This window comes from Schistocerca serialis, chromosome 7 (genome assembly GCF_023864345.2).
Source record: "Schistocerca serialis cubense isolate TAMUIC-IGC-003099 chromosome 7, iqSchSeri2.2, whole genome shotgun sequence".
NCBI classification, from domain to species: domain Eukaryota; kingdom Metazoa; phylum Arthropoda; class Insecta; order Orthoptera; family Acrididae; genus Schistocerca; species Schistocerca serialis.
Window position 1 is genome coordinate 457,666,031 of NC_064644.1, and position 14,423 is coordinate 457,680,453.

The following is a 14,423-nucleotide window of genomic DNA, read 5'->3' on the forward strand; positions in this document are numbered from 1 at the left end:
ATTGTGTCACACATTAGTAGCGTCGTGATATAGTCGTGTAGCTGTCAAATAAACTAACCACTGTGTCATCTGGTATCTCTCAGAAAACACCTTGAATCCATAATGTATTTTCAAGTAAACCAAAATGTTGCATTAAAATCTCATTAGCAGTACTGGTAAATGTTCTAAGTATGTGAGCCTTATAGTCGTTACGTAATAGTGCAACTAACAAGCAAGAATGTACAAATACAACACTGTGTCGTCTGTTCACAATAACAATGCATTCGTAATTTCTGTTTTAAAATGTTCCCTAGGTTCTAGACTGGATATTTAACTTCAAACATTGTTGCATATTAACAGATTCTAAGTCTGACAAGCATACTAGTAATGTAAAGTGAAAAATTTTGTAGCAAAAATTAAGTTAAAAAGCAGATTATCTCTCAATAAGCGGTTTTACATATGAAATGTGGTGCAATCTTTTACTCTTCATAGTACTCAGAGTTTCAACTTGAACGCAATTATCGTGCGGTATACGTCGGTAAAGAATACTGGAATTTTTCTCACAGTTAGCATCTATGTTATTTTTCTCTGAGCCAGCTGGCGCACACGGCTGCCTGCGGTGCGAGTCATTGTCTGTTCCTTTGTTGGCGCGCATCGTTATTGGGATTAGGAGACCTAACTTCTACAAATTCACCTTGACGAGAAGGCCCTGCCCTGTTTGAAGCTCGCCAGTTCTGATGGAATTCAGGTCTGTCGTTTTGTCGGTAGTTTACACAGTTCCTTTCTTGTCGGTCACGTGGTGGAGAATTTCTCCCTGAATCGTAACTGCGCGCTGAACTGTTGCATCTGAAATTATTCTGTCTCCCTTGATAATAATAGTTCTGGTTACCATACCGTCTGTTTCTATGGTTATCTCTGTCGTATTCATTACTACGGAAATGCGATCTTTCTCTGTAACTATTATTCTGCCACCGGTTGTCATAAGGGTGGTGTCTGTTTTGGTCACGATTTGTGTTGTAAGAATAGACTTGTCGTGTCCAGTTATTGTTTCTGTCGCCACGGAATTGTGACGGATGTGACCTGTAGTGATTGTTGTGTTCCTGTTTCCGCGTTCCCCGATTGTCAGTGTCAATTTCCAGTTCTTGTAACAGTCCCTGAAAAGCCTCAATGTCTTCTTTGCAACGTCCTGCTAAAATAATACGTCGTAAATGTTCAGGCAATTTGAGTAAGCAAATGCGGATGAGTTCTGAGGGGCTGTATGGGTTTGAAAGATACTGATTCTTATGCAACATGTCTTCAAAATATTTGACAAGACTGGAAAATTCAGATTGTTCAAAGTGTTTCATCATCATGATGCTATGTTTTACTCGGTCTTGTGTAGCTTGAGACAAATATGCTGAGAGGAAGGCATGGTAAAATTCTCCTTCACTGTGGCAATCGTGAATGACCGATCGTATTCTTGCAGCTGGTTCATTCTCTAAGTAGCCACACATAAATTCTAATCTGTGCTCTAATGACCAGTTGGGAGGAAAACAATGAGAGAATTGATGGAGCCACGCTTGTGGATGAATGTCGTTGCCAGAATTCTTAAATGTTTTGAATTTACGTGTAGTAATGAACAGCTTATAGTCAAAGTCATCATGTCGGCGAGTCGCATATCGGTCATTGTTAGGTCGTGTCGGCGGTTCCATCTCAAAATTCGGTGCACATTGCCAGTTTCTTTCATAACTTCCGAAATGCCCTGTGTTATTATTTTGCGTCTTTTCCGTATTTGTAAGTCCCTCTTCCCATGTTGGAGCGCGAGTGTCCTCTGATATTTGTAATTTTTGTATTACTTGTGCCAACTGATCTAGTACTTCCCGGATTTCTCTTTTGTATTGCGTATTAATTTGATTCTGATTTTGTTTGAATTTCTTAATTTGTTCATACTATTCTGTGTCAGTGATGGCTACAGGTCTTGTGTCATTCAGATCATCATCTACCTTTGCAGATAAGTCAGTGAACTGATCCGAAAGTTCGGCTACTTTCTCCAATAGTGTACTTATTTCCTCAGTGTGTTTTTCTGAACCAAGTTTCAGAGTATCTACTGTGTCCTTTAAGTTTTCCTGAGTTTTTGCAAGTTGCATAACCGAATCGGTAGATGCAACTGAGTCAAATTTAGCTTGCAAGGTCTCATGATTTTCATGAACAATAGTTTGCAGTTCTTTTATGGCTGCTTCGTGATTCTGTAATGCATTTTCATGCCGCGAAAAAATAGGTTGAAAATGCTCACAAATTTGAGTTTTTACGTCATTACAGACTTTTTGACATTTCGATTCAATGTTATGTAACTCAGTAGTTAAATCTTCACGTGTTTGTTCAAGAGTTTGTTCCAATGAGTCTAACTTTTTAAGATTTTGTTCCACTGTGTCTAACTATTTAAGATTTTGTTCCACTGTGTCTAACTGTTGCTGTGTTTGTCTCTGATTTTGTTCCATTGTGTCTAACTTTTCAAGCTTTTGTCCCATTTGTTGCATTAATTGTAATAACAATGTACTGGTGTCTGAAACATGTTCCTCAGTGCTTTTCCGCAGTGAATTTGCACCGGCAACATTCACATTTTGACAAGTGGAAAATGTGTCTTGACTCATTTGAGAAAACGGTGAGGACGCAAAACCTGAATCTACAGTATTTGCAAAATTGTGTCCTGTCATTTCGGATTCCTGAGGCGAGCTGTTGCCGAGCGATCGATCGATAATGCTTCCCTGTTCACTACCTGTTTCACTGTTTACGCCATTGTTTGCAGCCCGCTCCATTTCCATATGCACAGTTACCAAATTACTACTTTGAACGTCTGTTAATTAATTACACAGTGGTGCTGGCAAGCTACGCTCGTCGTCACTATTATTTCTCAGTTTACTTTGGAGCCTAGTGTTACGTTTTTCACACGCCATTATTGTCACAATATTTCACACGATAACACAGAAAAACACAATTTGAAGAGCACAAATAAGAGAACACATTAACATAGCACTGAAAATAATATCTAGTTAATTGCAAGCGCAGCTGCGAAATACTTGGTGCAAATCTAAATGTATGCCACAACAGTGTACAACAATGAAAAACTACAACTACAAAGGAAATTCTCTCTATAATTACGGGCTAGCAATAAACAAAAACTACACTAATTACACAAACTACAAGAAAAAAATCAGAAGATTCCAGTGAGGTATCCTCGGCTAAGGGTGGACATATGAAATGTCCCCTTTGAACAATTTATACATGACTGTGCTTAAACTGATACACAATTTTTTTTGCGCAACGCAATCTGACTTTCGAAAATCCCTACAAAAGAATGGCCCTGACTAACATTAACCTATACGTTTCACAAATCACTTACCTCACAAAAATCTTGGTTACTCGAACTACTGCTATACAGCGAGCACCACTACTGCCAGCTAAATAAAAGATTCAAACTACGGAAGGCACTAACTACTGATAGGGATAGTTAGCAAATGAAAGATATTAATAGAGAACAAACAATGTATTTACCTTAATAGTCATAATATATATAGCAGTTCATGACAAGTTTCAAAACTCCGCCATCTCTCTCCCCACATCCACCACTGCTGGCGGCTCACCTCCAACTGCGCAACGCTACGCGCTGTTCGCATCCAGCTGCTGCTGCCCAACACTACAATAGCAGAGAACAATGCAAACTAGCCACAGACTGCACACAGCACAGCCAGTGATTTTTATACAGAGGTGGCGTTACCAATAAAAAAACATAAACAGCCTACTTACATGATATACGAGAGGGTCTTCTGCTGAAAAAAACCAAATTGCGACCTATTGTTCATCATCCGGTCATTCATATTTCGATTGGCACACAAAAATTCTCTGCTGTACTTGATTCGGGTTCTGTTATGAATGAAGCCGCCTTTCAAAAATGCGCTGCTATTTCTACCATTCCAACACTTCCGCTTATGCATACCAAGATCAGTGATGCTGTTCCTGGCAAGAGCATAGATATCAGATAACAATGTTATCCGGAATTTCAAGTTGACACACACCTTCTTTATGCAACATTTTTAATAGTTCCGCTCCTCACTGCAGACGTCATTTTGGGGATCGATTTTTTGAACAAATATAAAGCCATTTTAGATTTTGAAGATAATTTCATTCGTCTCTGTGATGATGGAGTTTGCTTCTTTATTGACTTTCACAAACAGTTGTTGAAAGCAGAACAAGATATTAACAAAATCAACTTCATTCAGTGTCAGCTCCCGTCGGACGTAACACTGACGTCATTCTTTGTTCCTTACCCACATATGGACAATAATGATACGACTCCAGAGATTAGCGACACTATTGAAGATAAAATCAAGGTCATCAATTCAGCCTCAGTTCAGGAAAAGGAAGGTTTACATGCCATCTTAACTGAATTTTGGCATGTTTTCGCCACAGCTCCAAGCACAATCAAAGATTTTGTATATGAATTTAGAGTAAAACCCCACAACCCTTTTGCTGTTCCACCTTATCCGATACCGTTAGTTCACCGTAACAAAGTCAAACAGGAAATCCAATCTATGTTAGCTCACAATATTATTGAACCTGCTACCAGTCCATACAATTCTCCAATACATGTTGTGCCTAAACAGGATGGTTCAGTTCGTCTTCTTTTGGATTCAAGGCAAATCAATTCAATCATCATACCAGAAACGGATAGGCCGTTAACATTGGATAAAATTTTACAACAGTTTCATGGTGTATCTATTTTTTCCTTGCTGGACCTCCGAAATAGTTTTTGGCAAATCGAACTACAGCCCAATTGTCGTAAATACACAGCTTTTCTTTGCTTCGGTACATGCTACCAATTTCGCAAACTGCCCTTCGGGTTAACAATCACATCTGCAGCCTCTATCCGTGGATTAAATACTGTGTGGTCAGCTTCTTTGAAAGACAGGATTACCACCTACGTGGATGATATTCTTATTGCCATTTCTTCCTGGCAAGAGCATAATTAAATATTATCCCAACTTCTTCACTCATTCTCTAGCTTTGGTGTTACAGTAAATTTGGAAAAATCTCACATTGGACAAGCTCAAAATCTAATTTTTAGGCCATCTCATTTCATCATTCGGAATTCAACCAGACACTGATAAGCTGAAAGCAATTCATGACATACAGGTTCCCCGTACAAAGAAACAACTTCACAGCTTCCTTGGAATGATAAAACTTCTTTCGCAGGTTCATTAACAGCAAAGCGTTAGATACGCCTACCTTGTGCAAATTAACTGGAAAAAATTCTATATGGCTTTGGGATAATTCTGCTCAGAAGGAATTTGAGACATTAAAACAATCGCTTATAGATGCACCCCAGTTATCTCACCATGATCTTACGACTGACTTTTGCATTTCAACAGATTCTTCAAACACAGTCCTTGGAGTTCATCTCTTCCAAGAGTTTATGGAAGGTGAAACTAAAGTACAAAGAAACATCGCCTTTGCTAGTCGAGTATTAACTTCTTCCGAAAGAAACTATTCCATCACAGAATTAGAAGCTTTGGCATTTTCCAAGTTCAGACCTTTTCTTTTCGGTAGACACACCACAGTACATACAGACCACTAGAATTTAGAATTTTTGATGTCAGCTAAACTATCCCATGGTCGTTTAGCGAGATGGGCTCTCTTTCTACGAGAATTCTCCTTTTCAATTGTGTATGTACCTGGACCTCAAAACGTCGTTGCTGACGCTTTGTCACGCACTTTAGAAACCGACAACAACGATCCAGCCAACACCTTCTGCCATAACAATTTCAGTTTACTGTATATGCGCCAGGTCGCATTTGAGAATTTTGTTTCCGAAGCCCTACACAATACTGCGTCAGAACAAGATAAAGATTCCATCTGGAAAGACGTGAAACAACAATGGCGCGATGTTAATAATACCTCTCTACGACAGTATTACCTTATACACAACAATATTCTGTTCCGCCGTATCAAACCAGATATGACAACGTGGCTAGTTTGCATCCCAGAAGACTTAATTAACAAACTGATTTGGTATGTTCACCTTAGCTATGCGCATTATGGACCGCGCAAATGTTATTAGCTGCTTAAATAAACATCTTACTTTTTCAATATGGAAAAACGTATTCGCAAAGTCCTTGCAAAGTGCAGACTTTGTCAAAAAAGCTAAGCCACCTACAGTATCCTTTGCTGCTCAGACATTCCCCATCATACTTTTACGTCTTCGTCAGCTGGTGGCCGTTAATTTATTCGGTCCGATTCCTACTACAAATAGAGGTTTTTGTCTGTGTGGAATTAACTTCTAAATTCGTCACTTTCACCCCATTACGTAAAGCTATGGCCTGCACTAGTTCACGTGCCTTTACTAAACATTTCCTGAAAGAAGTGGGTCATGTAACATCCGTAATATCCGACAATGGGCCGCAGTTCCGTTCGCGCACTTGGCGATGTACTCTTCAGAATCACAAAATTTCCCCCATTTTCATTTCCAGGTACTACGCATCTTCAAACCCAGCAGAAAGGTTAATGAAGGAGTTGGTGAAATTATTTAAGATCTTTTGTCATACAAAACACAATGACTGGGATAAATACCTCCACATGTTTCACGATGTAATAAATTCGTTACCAAATTCTTCCACACAATTGTCTCCACATCCGGTTTTAAGGAACCAACTTCCACCTGACAAGATTACAGAACTCATAAGTTTCCCACAGTCTTGCCGCCTAAGGCATCACGAGATTATTCCAATTGCGTTGCAGAATATTAAACGAGCTGCTGACCAACGGCTGCACCAATTGAAGTCAACAAAGAGAAATGTTTCTTTTCAAGTAGGAGATAAAATTCTGGTCCGCTCCCACAGGCTATCCAATGAAGCCCGCAATATCAGTCAGAAATTCTTTCTGTTATATAAGGGTCTAATTCGTGTCATCCGTATAGTACATCCGAATGCAATTGAAGTACAAACCCTGCGTAGAAAGAAATCACGTGGTGTACATCACATAACAAACTGCAAACATTTTATTGAATAGACAATACTCTTTTCTTTGGGAACTTTCTAAATCTTATTTCTTACATTTACTTCTGTAATCTCAGCTATATACATCCAGCTGGCCCGAGTACAGTTAGCGAGCGCGTAGCACGTCGCTGCAACCGTTGCCTGGGAACCACATTAGCGACAGGTGGTCGGCCACTTAGTTTCTAGGTGCACGCGGTAAAAGTTGGAGTAGTGGTGAGGAGATGCGCAGAGACAGCAGACGTGTTTCGAGTCGGAGCTAGATGCCTGCAGGAGGCAGCCGGGTCGTGACAGCATCAAAGTAAGAATTGGCGCTACGCTCATAATAAGCTATATATTGAGCGAAACGCGGCACATACCTGGGGAAACTAGAAATAATAATTAATAAATTAGGTTTTCTTTGGTTAAATAATGCCTAAAAGCTAGATAGAAATCCCATTGTTGATGCAATAATCGTTTTGTGAAACTTTCTCGTATATCCATGCTATAAACGTTTTTTTTTAGTTTTTCACATGTGCCTTAAAAGTTTGAACAATAAATATTTTTTAGATAAAATTAGAGTTTCATCTCACACCTTATGCCGTTCTCCGCATCCTGTGCTTGCATTGAACCAAAAGGAACATTAAAGTAAAGTTCCCATGAGTAAAGCTAATAATTTCATTTATCAGAGTAAAATAATCTATATGCCATTGCTCAGTTGGCAAATTATTGAGATCAGGACAGAATTTTTATTAAGTAACAAACAGGGCCAAAATGAGTAAAGTTATCTAGAATGACAATTTTATGCCATTGCACTACGGCTGAGTTGAATATATGTTTTATTACCGGCTAAACGGGAAGGAGTGCACGAGCTAAGTCCACAGACGCAGGCAGATGCAGGATGGTGACTTTCATTTATTTTTACCACTAAACTTTCATGCAGTCAGATGTGTATTTTGAATATTAATTTTCCAACAATATTTTCATGCAGTCAGATAAAGTTCAGTTCAGTTAAATACGCAGTCAGATGCAAGTTTTATTAAAGACTAAAGCAGTCACATGCTTTTCAGTCTAGTTTAAATAGAGAATTTTTACTAACAACACTTTCACAATATGTTGTCTTTAATTCGCCGGCTTGTCATCTGTCGGTCTGGCGGCGCCAGCTGGGATGCGAATTCACGAAGGGTCATTCAATAAAAGTCCAAAGTATGAGGATGCCATGCGGCCATGTTCTTTCCACAACGTATTAGCACCCGCCGGAACGCTGGTATTGCACGTTCCATCCAAGATGCCAACGTTGAAGCGTATTGTGGAAGACGTGTTTCGCAGACAGCCAAGGCGGCGGCGATACTCTGACGGCATTATGGGTTCTGGAGCTGTGCCACATTCATCTTCCACATACCACGGCCGCGCCATACACGTCGTTGCTGGAGGATGACGGTGCATATGAAGGCACTATGGTCTGCGAAGGAAAATGGCCACCGTTCTGCGACCAACACTCCTGACATGTGAGACATAAATGCAATGAAGACGATTGACCGAGTAAGAAATGTGTGTCTGGAGCGGTGACCTTGTACTTTCTCCAAGGTATCGATTAAATGCAGGTCTCGCACCAACATCCGAAGTTCTTGACTAGTCGGGTAGTGTGGCACCCAGTCTTTGGGGTGGAGCATACGGTTAAAATCGCCGCCGAAGATGCATTGATCGCAGCGACCAAGAAAGAGGGAGGTGAGAACTTAAGATTGCAGCGCGTTCCAGTCGTGAATATTTTAATGATTATAGAGAATCCACCTCGTCTGCAAATTGAAACCGGATGTTGACTTAGGTTTCGGCGCAGATAACCACGCCTTCTTCGGAATACACCAAATTTACAAACAGCATAAAGAGGTGTGGTTCAACATTAATAGAGAACGCCCAAAAGGGTAAAAGACATGCATAAAGTGTAAAATAAACGGTACGTGTTGTAAGTAGGCTATTTAGGTTTTCTTATTGGTAACGCCACGTAGCGCTCTGTATGAAAATCACTGGCTGTGCTGTGTGCAGTCTGTGGCTAGTTTGCATTGTTGTCTGCCTTTGTAGTGTTGGGCTGATGGCTGTTAACAGCGCGTAGCGTTGCGCAGTTAGAGGTGAGCCGCCAGCAGTGGTGGATGTGGGGAGAGAGATGGCGGAATTTTGAGAGCAGACGATCTGGACGTGTGTCCATCAGAAAGAGTAAATTTGTAATATTGGATATCATGGACTGATATATATATATATATATATATACATATATATATATATATATGACTTTTGAACACTATTAAGGTAAATACATTGTTTGTTCTCTATCAAGATCTTTCATTTGCTAACTATGCCTATCAGTAGTTAGTGCCTTCAATAGTTTGAATCTTTTATTTAGGTGGCAGTAGTAGCGCTCGCTGTATTGTGGTAGTTCGAGTAACGATGATTTTTGTGAGGTAAGTGATTTGTGAAAGGTATAGGTTAATGTTAGTCAGAGCCATTCTTTTGTAGGGATTTTTGAAAGTCAGATTGCGTTCCGCTAAAAATATTGTGTGTCAGTTTAGTGTTGATCAGAATAAGTAAAGAGAGTAATGTCTGAGTACGTTCCGTTTTGCTCAGCTGTTTAAAAATCAAATAATGTAAGAGGTTTATCAGCACAGTAATTCATTAATTTTTCTAAGGGGACGTTTCATATGTCGACCCTTAGCCGAGGATACCTCACTGGAATCTTCTGATTTTTTCTTGTAGTTTGTGTAATTAGTGTAGCTTTTGTTTATTGCTAGCGCGTAATTGTAGAGAGAATCTCCTTTGTTGTACAGTAAAACAGTTGTGGCATGCATGTAGATTTGCACCAAGTATTTCACAGCTGCGATTGCAATTAACTAGATATTATTTTCAGTGCTATGTTAATGTGTTCTCTTATTTTTGTTCTTCAAATTGTGCTTTCCTGTGTTATCGTGTAAAATATTGTGACAGTAATGGCTTGCGAAAAACGTAACACTAGGCTCCAAAGTAAACTGAGAAATAATAGTGACGAAGAGCGTAGCTTATCAGCACCACTGTGTAATGAATTAACAGACATTCGAAGTAGTAATTTGGTAATTGCGCATAGGGAAATGGAGCGGGCGGCAAATAATGGTGTAGACAATGAAACAAGTAGTGAACAGGGAGGCATTATCGATTGATCGGTTGGCAACAGCTCGCCTCAGGAATCCGAAATGACAGAACACAATATTGCAAATACTGTAGACTCAGGTTTTGGGTCCTCACCGTTTTCTCAAATGAGGCAAGACACATTTTCTACTTGTCAAAATGTGAATGTTGCCGGTGAAAATGCACTGCCAAAAAGCACAGAGAAACAGATTCCAGACACTAATACATTATTAGTGCAATTAATGCAACAAATGGAACAAAATCAGAGACAAACACAGCAAAAGCTTCAAAAGTTAGGCACAATGGAACAAAATCAGAGACAAACACAACAAAAGCTTCAAAAGTTAGACACAATGGAACAAAATCATCGGAAGTTAGACACCACGCTTGAACAAACACGTGAAGATTTAACTACTGAGTTACATATCATTGAATCGAAATGTCAAAAAGTCTGTGATGATGTAAAAACACAAATTTGTGAGCATTTTCAACCTATTTTTTCGCGGCATGAAAATGCATTACAGAATCACGAATCAGCCATAAAAGAACTGCAAACTATTGTTCATGAAAATCATGAGACCTTGCAAGTTAAAACTGACTCAGTTGCATCTACCGATTTGGTTACGTAACTTGCAAAAACGCGGGAAAACTTAAAGGACATAGTAGATACTCTGAAAATTGGTTCAGAAAGACACATGGAGGAAATTAGTTCATTATCAGAGAAAGTAGTTGAACTTTTGGATCAGCTAAATAATTTATCTACGAAGGTAGATGATAATCTGAATGACACAAAACTGGTAGTCTTTAATGACACAGAAGACTGTGAACAAATTAGGAAATTTAAGCAAAATCAGAATCAAATTAATACGCAACACCAAAGAGAAATCCGGGAAGTACAAGATCAGCTGACACAGGTAATACAAGAATTACATATTTCAGAGGGCACTCGCACTCCAATACGGGAAGAGGGACATATAAATACGGAACAGACACTAAATAATAACACAGGACACTTCGGAAATTATGAAAGAAATTGGCAAGGTATGCCGAATTTTGAGATGGAACCGCCGAAACGAAGTATCAGTGACCGATATGCGACTCGCCGACATGATGATTTTGACTATAAGCTGTTTATTACCAAACGTAAATTCAAAACATTTAAGAATTCCGGCAACGACATTCATCCACAAGCATGGCTTCATCAATTCTCTCATTGTTTTCCTCCCAACTGGTCATTAGAGCACAGATTAGAATTTATGTGTGGCTATTTAGAGAATGAACCAGCTGTAAGAATGCGATCAGTCATTCACGATTGCCACAGTGAAGGAGAATTTTATCATGCCTTCCTCTCAGCATATTGGTCTCAAGCTATACAAGACCGAGTAAAACATAGCAGCATAATGATGAAACATTCCGAACAATCGGAATTTTCCAGTCTTGTGAAATATTTTGAAGACATGTTGCACAAGAATCAGTACCTGTCAAACCCATACAGCCCCTCAGAACTCATCCGCATTTGCTTAATCAAATTACCTGGACATTTACGACATATTATTTTGGCGGGACGTTCCAAAGACGACACTGAAGCTTTTCAGGGAATCTTACAAGAATTAGAAATTGACACTGACAATTGCGGAACGCGAAAATAGAAACACAACAATTACAGGTCACATCCGTCACAATTCCGCGATGAAAGCAATAATAACTGGACACGACAAGGCTATTCTCACAACACAAATCGTGACCAAAACAGACACCACCCGTATGACAACCATTGGCAGAGTAGTAATAATTACAGGGAAAGATCGCCTCTCTGCAGTAGTGACTATCACAGAGACAATCAGAGAAACAGACAATATGGGAACCAAAATAATTATTATCAAGGGAGTCAGAATAACTTTAGACACAATGGTCCAGCGCGCAGTTACGATTCAAGGAGAAATTCTCCACCATGTGACCGACAAGAAAGAAATTATGGAATCTACCGACATGAGGACAGACGATATAATCGTAGCGACAGACCTGAATTGCATCAGAACTGGCGGGATTCAAACAGGGCAGGGCCCTCTCGACAAGGTGAATTTGTAGAAGTTAGGTCTCCTAGTCCCAATAACGACGCGCGCCAACAAAGAGACTGACAATGGCTCGCACTGCAGGCAGCAACGTGCGCCGGCTGGCTCAGAGAAAAATAACATAGACGCTAACCTTGAGAAAAATTTTAGCATTTCTTACCGACATATACCACATGATAATTGCGTTGAAGTTGAAACTCTGCGTACTAGGAAGAGTAAAGGATTGCACCACATTTCACATGTAAAACCGTTTATTGAGAGATAATCTGTTCTTTTTTTACTTAGTCTTTGCTATAAAATTTTTCACTTCACGTTACTAGTACTCTTTGTCACTCTTAGAAACTGTTAGCGTGCAACCATGTTTTAAAGTTAACTATCCATTCCAGAACCTAGGGAACATATTTAGACAGTAATTACGAATGCATTGTTATAGTGAACAGACGACACAGTGTTATTGTGTGTGTACATTCTTGCTTGTTAGGTGTACGATTACATAACGACTATAAGGCTCACATACTTAGAACATATACTGGTACTGCTAATGAGATTTTAATGCAACATTTTGGTTTACTTGAAAATACGTTCTGGATTTAAAGTACTTTCTGTGAGATACCAGATGACACAGTGGTTAGTTTATGTGACAGCTACACGATTTTATCACGACGCTACTAATGAGTGACAATTTACAATGTTGCTTTTGCGGTGTTTCTGTTTTATATCTGCACAGTTTTTCTGTGTTATACTGGAAAGTAAAACATGTTTTAGTAGTAACTTTTGTGGTATAGCTACAATGAGACAGCCTTTTCCGTAGCACAACAATATGTTACAGTACAGCACTTCCTTCATCATGGCAATAAGCATAACAACTACGATATCTACACGCAAAGCATTTCACTTTTGTTTATGATGAGGTGAGTACATTGACTTCTACAGAACTTTGCTTACAGAAGACGATAATTACGACACTTGGCACATTTTTTACCGTCAAGTAATGACAGAAATTATGTTACAACAAGACGCACAATTTAGCGCCGCAGTACACGTATTTGAGTGATTAATTTTGTATTTAAAACATTTATTTTTAAAGATTTTTGAATTACAAAGAAAGTTTTCCATGATACATTTCATTCCATTGCTGCAATCTGTAACACCTGAGGGTATAATTACATTAATCCTCAGGGGGGTACACGCTTACTTTGTGTACCATGTGTTTGGCAAGCACAAGGAGCCCTAGCTAATATGGTATTTGCTTATACAACTTTATCGGTATCATATTTCTGTAACACAGAATTACACAGCTATCTGATCATTTAACTGTGAGAGACAAACATTTTTTTACTACATCAGTGACAGATGTCTACGTAAATACGCCATTGGATAACTTCACACTTATGAAATGGTATTTTGTCTGTACTTTGTGAACTGTTCATATTTTTTCGGAACCATTGTGACACTATGAGAACTTTGAATGATGTATTTGGTATGAGATCATGATTTTTAAAGTACATTTGAGGTAGATGACATTATTGAAATGAGCAGAGAATTTTTTAAGTTTTGAAATTATTGCAGAAAGCTACGACGTTTTTGAGATTTGACTGAGGTTTTATGATGTCATTTTTACGAGGACGATGTGTATTATGTTGTTGAGATATGTTTATTATCAATGAGATGTTGCTATATGAGGAATGTGATTATGCTATGTATTTATTATGATGAAATATTGAAGATGTGTTGATGAATATGTATATGTGTAATAAAGTAAGGAATAATGAGTAGTGGTTAGGGTCTCTGACTTCTGAAAAATGATGTTGGAAACCTAGAATCGTACTTTAAGGGTTATGAAATATGTGTAAATGCGTGAATGTATCACAATGCCGGCGAAAATTTTTTGGAGACTGTTATATTTATAGGATTTTGTTTCTACAGATTTCAAACGCAAATATTTCGACCTGTGAAATCTTATTTGTATCAAACTGTCACTGTAGCGGAAACTGATGTAAATATTTCGGTAAGGAAGGTGGGTCACTGTAAGCACCCAGCTGTGCGACAGTCGCCTGGAAAAAAGCCATTAGTGTGTGCCTTTTAGGGCACAGAAGGAGAAAAAAGGAGGATATTAACCTCGCTATTGACATTCCTTTCTAGAAAGCATCGCAAATATGACATGCTCATTACTTGGAAAGATGCTTACATCTGCACACCTGATTATGACAAGCGT